The 9,993-nt window shown below is 36.6% G+C and overlaps 1 protein-coding gene across 1 annotated transcript in view; it reads right to left on the bottom strand.

Annotated features, from left to right (window-relative positions):
• Positions 1 to 9,993, bottom strand: part of LOC108364323 (acid sphingomyelinase-like phosphodiesterase 3b) — a 112,422-nt gene that overhangs the window by 45,681 nt on the left and 56,748 nt on the right. The window lies entirely within an intron of this gene.

Genomic DNA, 9,993 nt, shown 5'->3' with positions numbered 1-9,993 from the left:
TACATGTGTATATCTTGGTAACCGCTGCACAAATTTCTTCCAAACTTGTTGGTCCTGGTACAGCATACCAAATGTGGCACCGCCCACTTATGATCACATATATGTATATCGGTAACCGTTCTACCAATTTGTACCAAACTCGGTATTTTTATTGTGCTTGCCACATAAAAGCAAAACGTTGAAAATTATTGAAATCGGACTAAAATTACGGCCGCTTTTCATATAACGGTAAAATTCAGAAATGCTTGAAACTGCAATATTTCGAAATTTAAGGACGCTAATTTACTTAAAATGTATACACCCCGGCTTATCATGTAGCGGTAGCTTTCGGCAAGGTGGAAAACATATCTTTAATACTTGCGCCGGGTATTTAATGTTCGGCTCCGCCCGAACTTAGACTTTCTTACTTGTTTTTTTTTTAATTGGGAAACTTATATGAACCTGAAGAATCCTTTAATTCAAAAACTTGTTTCCCATAATTTTCTGGATCTGATGAAGAATCAATATGAATATCCTTATGATCGAACAATGCCTCTCCATTCGCTACCGAGATTTTGCAATTTCAAACTACATAAGTTGAAAATATAACGGTGGAATGAAAAAAAAATATCGATAAAATTTTGAATATTTAGCAGCAAATGCAGATGTGCTTAAGAGCGAGAAACACCACACTAGGGACTTGATAAACCAAGCTAAATATCCCTTTCCTTAAAGCTATTTTTGCTGTGTATGGGGGTTTGAAGGTTTGACAAGCAGTTTGAGGGAAATCGGAAAAGTAGGTTGAAGAATGTTTGACAAGCCATTTGTGTAGTGTATTTCGCTCTTTATAAAGCTTTTGTTCAAAAATTTGCAGAGCGATTTAACAACTCTAGTGTGTAAAACATGGTTCCATTTGTTATCTGCAAAATATCTAGAGAAAATTCCTCAAAAATTCCTCAAAATAAAAATCCAAAAAAAATACTCAAGCGCACCCGAAATTCCTCAAGTTTTGAGGAATTACTCACAAGGTGGCAACACTGTCTTTGCTAAACAATTTTTTGCCAAAAACCTGAATTTAGTACAACGACTACGACCACAAACCACAAAGAATTCTGCGCCAGCATTTCTCAAATTTTAGTTTCCCAATGGGGTTTCAAAGCATATGAACCTATCACACTTGGTTAGAAGTTAAGTACAAATTTATAGCCACATATATTTAAATGTGTATGCACTTAAAATGCAAAATTTAATTGAATTTGTCCAAGGCGATCGCAGCTTTTTGTATTTAAATGCACGAATATAAATACATAAGGAAAACAAATCAGCTGTTTTTGACACAAGGAGTTCATACCAACGGTAAATGTTGCTTTTATACGATTGCTGCAACCTGCAAATTGTTGAATCATGGTGGCAGCCCTTTTTAAAATATTTTCAAAATGAAACCTTTTTGAACTTCTTTCGTTTGACACCTATAAATATTGAGACTGATTGAACACATCTGCTCTAAGCAATAAAAATACATAGGTATATCGGTATGAATTCAAAGCGTTACATTGAGAATAAATTAGGGAATTATTGAGAAGCTTACATTTTTGTTCCTGGCACACCGATTTGAAATCTGACAAGTTTTGACTAACCTACGCAGCTTGCACTTTAATTTTATATATATATGTATAAATCAATTCTGTAGCTGCGGCAGATCAGCCTAACCTAACCTGAATATTTATACAAAAGCCTAAGTATTGAGGCTTTAGCATGGGCGTAGCCAGGTAGGGGCAGGGGGGTGCTCGAGCCCCCCCTAACTTTCAAATTTTCCTTATATATATATAAAATAGTACCCTGAAATGCCAGTTTCATAGGGTCGAGACCCCCCTCCCTCCCTACATTTCATTCTGGCTACGCCGATGGGCTTTAGTGTTTGTTCAGCTAAATATGTATGTATTAACTTCTCCATACAGATATCTACTTCTGTGCAAAGATATTTGTGTAAGCTTACTCACATATGTATGTGCATTGCTATTGGTTCTCTAATACCTACATATAGACATACATACATACATACATACATACATACATACATACATACATACATACATACATACATACATACATACATATGTTCATCGCACATATGTAGGTGTATAAATTTATAGCCCGCAGTCATTCACTTCTCAGTCAACACATTGAGCTTGCCTATTAGTATTTCAATAGAAAATAGGATTATGTCGAGTGGAACTTACGTATACATATGCACATACATAAATTCTAGGGAAGCCAATTAATGTCACCCAAAGGCAAATGTCCTATTAGCGCACAAACGACAAGAACAACATGTTAACAATTTGCGTAGGAAAATAAAAAAAAAACGGGTAAATTAATCAGTCATTAAGTGGAGGAAAATAACATGCTTATTTGTTAAGAAGAAATGTATGGAAAATCAGTAATGATACTCATTCCATGACGCCGAGAGGGTTGCAGCGAAAGAGTGAATGATTGAATTAAGTATTGACATTCGAACAAGCAATGTGTAAATAAGCAACTACACTCACTATACACTGTACTAAGTTGGTATGTATGCAAAGTAATGGCGTTTTCGTTTCTACCGAAAAAGGTTCCCTGCTCATTGCCCTCTGCGCACAAATATTAAGAAGAAGGCAATGAAAAGGCAATGAGAAGGCAACACTTTTTGCAGAAAAGAAAACGCCATAAGAGGGTGCCACATTTGAAGCGTAAATCAATATTAAACCTCAATAATGTGGCTGTCTAGAACACACAGCTTAACGAAGTGTGCAATGAGATCTTTAAGCAAGATCCGACGAATAACTATATTACTACAGTACTAAGAATAGAGGACAATTTAAAGAAAAAATCTTCCACAAAATAAAGAAGGTAAGGTTAGGTCATGCGGACAGCTCCACAGCGTGAGAGACTGGAGCAACTTCCAGCCGTATGGTGGACCGAAGTTCTTCTTGGATGCGGACTCGGTTTGTTAGGAAGTTTAACCACAAATTTTTACCGCACCCGACAACCGTGACCTTCGCCACTTGACTCTATCAAATATATCAATATTGTTATTATTTGTATGCTGAATCTGCTTTTGCAACCGGGGGGTTCCGATCTATGACTGCTACCTGTAGCCCTGACGCCGGGCATTAGGTCGATGGGATTATTACCCGCTTCCGCTCAAGCTACGCTGTGATCTGCTAGTGGATTGCGTGCTAGCGGTCTCTTTCCCCTACTTATGCCAATGTGGGCGCTCTTCTTCTACAGAGATTTCTTTCGGTGGCAGAGTAGTGGATTAGATCCTTCGCAGTTTTGTTTGGAGGTGGCGACAACTTTTTACCATATCTTTCTCTTCCGCTCCTTGTCGTGGTTTCGATGAGACTTTGAGGCGCCTTCGCTCTTTCCAATCAGACGATCCCAGACTGTACAAAATTAGCGATAAAGAGTCCGCCAGTTGCGGTCTTCCATTCATAGGAGTACAACAGTAAGTGAATAAAAACGATCCTAAGAGGTCGAGACGGTCATCCAAACCTGGGTAAGACAGCTGAATGATAGGGTAAACGTAGCATGTCAATCGCTGGAGCCTATTGTCACCAGTTCAACTGTAGCGTTTACAGGGATTATATTATAAAAACATATTATTTTATGTCTATTGTCAGTACAAGTACAAGTCAATGCCGTAAGCCATAAGCATGGATATACCACCCAGCAGATTGCCGATAGAGTCAAATTGGTGATAGCAGTCAGTATGTGAGATTATGGGTTGGGAAGAAAACGTTATACACCACTTTTAAATTCACTCCCCCAAGTAGTCGGCTACAAAAAAGAAGGGAATAAGAATGATGATATTGATTATTATTTATTCAAAAGGAAGTAAGCTAAAGCTTTTTAGCTGAACGAAGTTCACACTGATGTTCAACGAACTGCCAACATATTCTGTCACTAAAGCACCCTGAGCTTCACATATCTTCACTACAAACGAACAAAGGCGCGCTAGTGTTTTGACGGTGAAAAAAGACACATACAAAAAATGTTACGATAAAAGACGCTTAAAGAAACTTCGGCGAAGAAAGACGCATAACCTAGTTGACGAAGGGAAAGACGCGTGAACATAGATTTATACCTGGCCAAGAACTGTCACTTCAGCATTATTCCCCAAAAACTCTTTGGATACTGTTACAACCCAAAACAGTATCCACCACAAAAATAAGTTTAGGCGTCTTTCTTCGCCGTCAAATATTTTAACGCGTCTTTCTTCGATGAAATTTTTAAACCGCCTTTATTCGTATCTAGTGACGATATAAGTTCACTAACTGGTATCAACACACCACAAAAAATCTTAAAAATCACATATGTAGAAGGATGTATGTAAGTGTGTCGAAATGCAGGTACGAAGGTTAAAGGAATCAAATATTTCTCGGGCGCCAGAGCTCTAGCCATCGACATATGATACTTATTGTAACAATATTCATCAAGACCTCTTAAAATTTGGAAAAAAATTAGAGAAATACCATAAAGAACGTATCAGTTAAATCCTGCCTTATTAAAGAATATTATTTTCTTAAGTATGATTTAAAAAACGTCTTCCTTACTGATAAATACCTATAACTTTTTCCTTTAAAATTTTTAATGCAAAGCGAAAAGGCAGAGCTTTCCCGATATTTTTTAGCAGATTTTAATAACTATGTAATTTTTTTTTAAGTTTTTTCATGATTTTTTTCGGGACTGCTAAAGACTTTTTCAATATCTTCGGTATTATATGGAGNAGCTTTCCCGATATTTTTTAGCAGATTTTAATAACTATGTAATTTTTTTTAAAGTTTTTTCATGATTTTTTTCGGGACTGCTAAAGACTTTTTCAATATCTTCGGTATTATATGGACTTGTTTTACTTTTTGGAGCACGTTAGGATCTCCCTACGGTGGTTTTCAGGGTTTTCAGCACCTTTTGGTATTTGTCTCAGTCTTTTCGGAATTCTTGGGGGTGTTTTGAAAACTGTCAATGCGCAAAAAGTATTAAAGTCGAATATTAATCAAAAAAATGTATGTATTTATTATCGGTAGACAAATTCTTGGATTTATGCCGTAATTCCAGAAACCTACCCAATGGGTATCGCCGTTGAATGTATGTTATTATTTTATCTTTTTGCATTTTAGGCTAAAAATATTTGTATGGTCATATGAAGTTTACAATTTTTTACCTGAGTCATTCAACAATCGGGCCAGTTCTGCAATTCACTTCGGACTGAATTTCAACCAAATTCACTTTGAACCTGCCTGAATATTTTAATCGATGATGAAGTAGATGGTTGGAAAGACATAAAGATGAATAACAATACTTTTTTGGGGAAACATCGTTCGTACTTGAAAATACAATGGGCCTCATGCATAAAAAGGTAGCTTTAGCTTCGATTCGAGTTTGAGTACAAATTCTTCAGCTTGAGCTTACTTGATGATCGCAAAAATTTTGTCTGAGCTTAAACCCACTTTTAATGCATCATTCCAAATATCTGTGCCGCATGTGGCTCATTTTAGCAAGCAGTTATCCATCGAATCCGTTGAACAAGGCGAGCGCTAACATCAAGAAAAACTTGCTGCTTATTTCAATAAAATATATTTGTTTTTTATTTCTTGTGGACTTTTACTTTATTTGTCTAAATATTTTTCCTGAAAATACCCTTAGTGAAGTTTTGCGGCGAGTAATTTTGTAAAACATTTTAACCCTCTAGCGACCTTTTAAATACCATTTTATTCGCGCTTTCCGAAAAAGGGGTTAAAACCACCCTTTCGTGAGAGGGCTAATGGGTTAAAATGCGAAAATAATCAGAGTTACTAATTAGATTTAAATTTTACTACATTAACCCAGTTAGAATAATGACATACACATACCACCAATAACTGATGCCATTTACCATTTCCAAAATTTTTCATAATTATCTTAACAGCTGGCTATTCCTTTTCTATGTTCTATGTTATGGGATATCTTTCCAGATGAATTCCCCAACTGGATCCATTATTTTTTACTTACTTAGGTACATATATGTAGATATGCTCGTGTATAAATAATTTTCCATATACAATGCCACACATATAATATGCCACCAGTCAAGTGCTCATCTACTTGATATTTGTCATTGTAATTGCATTGGCACTTACTAATACTTAAGTCTGACAAATAACGAACGTTATCTTATTAGATTACTTGTGCAGTGTTTTATTGTGTTGCCGTCGATGTTGACATGACAAAATACCAAGGAAACGTTTGTATAGACAAATCAATCCCAGCAAAGTAGACGTCATTATAAAAGGCCAACAAATCGGTTGCGTATAGATTACATAAATCGAATGGGGGAATGCATTGTGTAGATACATATATATTTACATGAATAAATATGTAAGCATAAATGCACATTGTCTATGGGTAATATGGTGTATAAATATACATACCTACATATCGCTGGCTTCGAGTGAAAATTTGCTAAGTCCAGTTTTTATATAAGCTCATATTTTGATATAGAATGCAAGGGTTGTGGTAAATACTTCCTTAATTTTTGCTCGCTTATATTGAACGAAAGCCAAGTTCACTAAGTTCCAAGGAGGCACCGAAAATCCGATAAGCTCAAAATAATACGAAATCTTTTAATAAATATCTGCCTTAACACACAAAATGTTTTGTTAAAAGTTTTACCAAATAATTACTGAAGAAAATTGTTATAAGAAGTTTTTCTCTCCAGTAAAATTTATAGAAATTGACTTAGCAACTTTTCACTTTAAGCTGGCGATATTTTAGAAATACTTTAATACTATGGGTAATAGGCGCTGCGAAAAAGAAAAAGCATTATTTAAATACTAACTCAGTCAATTAATGTAAGGAGATATCGTTAAAATAAAAGAAAAACAAAAAGTTTAGGTGAGATCTGATACAGCACGAAAATTCTTAAATAACAAAGTCGACAGATGGAGAGCATTTCATTACACAGAGAGGGACACATAGAAAACCACAAAAACGAAATAGTAGCAACTGAGTTAATATACATGTGTACGTACACCTGTATAAAATGAATAAATATGTAGTTCCAATATCATCTCATATGCTAACGATTGTTCAATAGAATTTATGATAATTACTCTTCACAACAAGCAGCCTCATCCTCTCACCTACGAAACCCTTGGCAACAACCTTTACCACCTGTAGAAAAGAGGTCACTTCAGTATCCTTCTAATCACACCCAAACGCAGCAAAGTCCTCAAAGCGCTCGCCGTCAACAATTGTGGCAGAGACAATGAAATTTTGTTAGCGACATACAAGGCACGTGGTTGGCCATTTCTAAATTACGAAGCACTATTTTGGTCAGCAAGCGGAACATCCACCCAGGCAGGCAAGAAGGTATCTCTACGAAGTACTGGACTACGTACGTCAACAATTGGCCCGACACTGTATAGACTGGCGCCTAATGACAGGGAGACCATCTTAGAAAAAGATTTTCTGGGCCCGAATAAAAAAAATAAGGTTTTAGCTTTGGTTAGCATATGGTGAAATTTGTAAAAGTAAGAAAAAGAGAGACCATCACACAAAAAGTAATATTTTTCCTGGTGACGAATTTAAGATTTCGAAGCTAGTAAAAACGTTTTTAAGGTCATTGAGTTGGATTCCGATGACAGAGTCGTCAATTTCAGCAAGCGAGAAAGAGGAATGACTGAAGTGATGTTTTGAACTCGACGAAAGCGCCAACCAAGTAGAGGAAGAATAACTAGTATTAGAGATTTAATGCTGCATTTAAAAAAATATATTAGTAAATTAAAAGTTTTTAAATTCAGATATAGGGGGATTCAAAGATATTCACGTGAAAGCGTTTGGCTCTAAGAGCTGTCCAAAAAATGGAGAAGTGTCCTTTAAACGACAAGAAGTGAGATACAAAAAACAAAAATATATGAATACGATTCGGCTTTTGCTCCTCGCTCATATATGTACGTCCTAAATGCGGTCTTGAGTCCAGCTTCTAATTGGTCGCTAGTTGCTCCTTTATTGCAGAGGTAAGGCTTAAGAAGTCGAATCATTAATCAAGAGGGCTATCCTAGGCACATCGTCAGTGTATATATGGAAGTGTTTGCTATCCATCCCCCTAAAAGGGAAAAAAGTTTATAATGTCTGACATTAAGGACCTTCCAATCAATTGGCCTACGAATGCAAGAAAATCGTTTGATCTTGTGACACCGCCGCCAAGTTAAATTGGTGCCCTGTAACCNATGCGGTCTTGAGTCCAGCTTCTAATTGGTCGCTAGTTGCTCCTTTATTGTAGAGGTAAGGCTTAAGAAGTCGAATCATTAACCAAGAGGGCTATCCTAGGCACATCGTCAGTGTATATATGGAAGTGTTTGCTATCCATCCCCCTAAAAGGGAAAAAAGTTTATAATCTCTGACATTAAGGACCTTCCAATCAATTGGCCTACGAATGCAAGAAAATCGTTTGATCTTGTGACAACGCCAAGTTAAATTGGTGCCCTGTAACAGAAAATTCATACTTCATAAAAATTACATTTACGGGTCACTATCTAATTCGGTTACATGGCATAAGCTTAGAGATGGATGTACCGGACCAATGTTGTTGTCGGAAAGTTCATAAAAGATTAAAACGTGTCACACATTTTTTCCAATTGTTCCCCACTAAGCAGAGGAAGATTATGACTGTTCGCAAATTTGAAAGCATCAACAAAGTAGTTTGTATCCATGTATGATACCACCGCGGGACCACCGTCCTTTTCTTGTGTGTGGGGAGGGTTCTTCTCACATAACTTAAACCTAACCTAACAGGTTTTAGTTTACACAGCATTTTTACTTTCCAATCCTTTTTATGCACTAGTCAATACAAAAATTATTTTGAGGCAAGGGTACGTCAGTAAGTTAGAAATGCCAAGCATTAATTTATGTTGATATTAAGGAAAAAATCAAATTGCCAAGTTTCAAACACTACAGCGTTGAAAAGGTGGAGGACTAGAGAGATTGATCTCTTCCACAAAAGTGGGTGCCGATTGCGAAGAAGTGCGGCCCGGCTACCTTGATTACCAAGCTATCTTTGCCACTGTATGCTTAAAAATTATCCACATCTATTCATAGTCGCTGTATGGTTTCTGGTAATAACTTAAAATAATTGCGCTGTAAATAAATAAATAACTAATTGGCGGTTGCACTTTTGCTAAGTGTATGGCCGAGCTTTTCCTCCAATGTCTAGTGTGCGTCCCGATATTATAATACAAATAGAGGGACCTAAAATGCTGCCCGTCGAGAGGGAGGGGGAAAAGGAGTGAATCACCCGGGTCCGCGATTTTTAAGGGGCCTGGAATATCAGAACCATAACTTGTTATTATTGTTTTAAAATGTAATTGCTCCTTCGTTATAGGCTTTTATTATAAATCATATAATCAGATTCGTGCTGATTGTTTCTAACTCTATATATTAAAGAAAATTATCACGAGCTTTTAAATTAATTCATGTATACGGGCCCAGTTTCTCTCGACGGCCCCTCCTACAATTTTACGCCATGTCTGGTCGGCAAATGGTTTTATGAGAAGCTTTTTCAAAACAGAAATACACTCGGAGGTTGGCCATTGCTCGCCGATGGGCAACCGCTGTTAAACATAAACTTTTTCTAATTTAGATGTTGAACCCGGTTCCTACAGAGAAATAGCAGAGCGCAGATCTTCCTACTCTGCTACAGCGGCCATCCGATTGAGCATTTAATTAAGCGGCTGTTGTGGTAGTAACATACTTATATCCAAGAAATAATGTGAACGCCATTAAAAGAAAAAAAAAAAAAAAAAACAATTATTATTCATATGCTTAAAATGTTTAATTTAATTTGCTTTAACTGCGCGTAGTTTAAAATCGAAAGCAACTGCAGCAGCAAAAACACGCGGAAAAACAACTGAAGTTTACAAGAGAAACAGCTTGGAGAAGTAAAATCTGCTCAATGCCACAAGCCAACAACCAGTGATGATAAAGTTGCCACAATTG

This window comes from Rhagoletis zephyria, unplaced genomic scaffold (genome assembly GCF_001687245.7).
Source record: "Rhagoletis zephyria isolate East Lansing unplaced genomic scaffold, Rhagoletis_zephyria_1.1 Rzeph_scaffold_01526, whole genome shotgun sequence".
Lineage (NCBI taxonomy): Eukaryota > Metazoa > Arthropoda > Insecta > Diptera > Tephritidae > Rhagoletis > Rhagoletis zephyria.
Note: the sequence above shows the minus strand (reverse complement) of the source record. Positions and strands in the feature narration are given on the sequence as shown.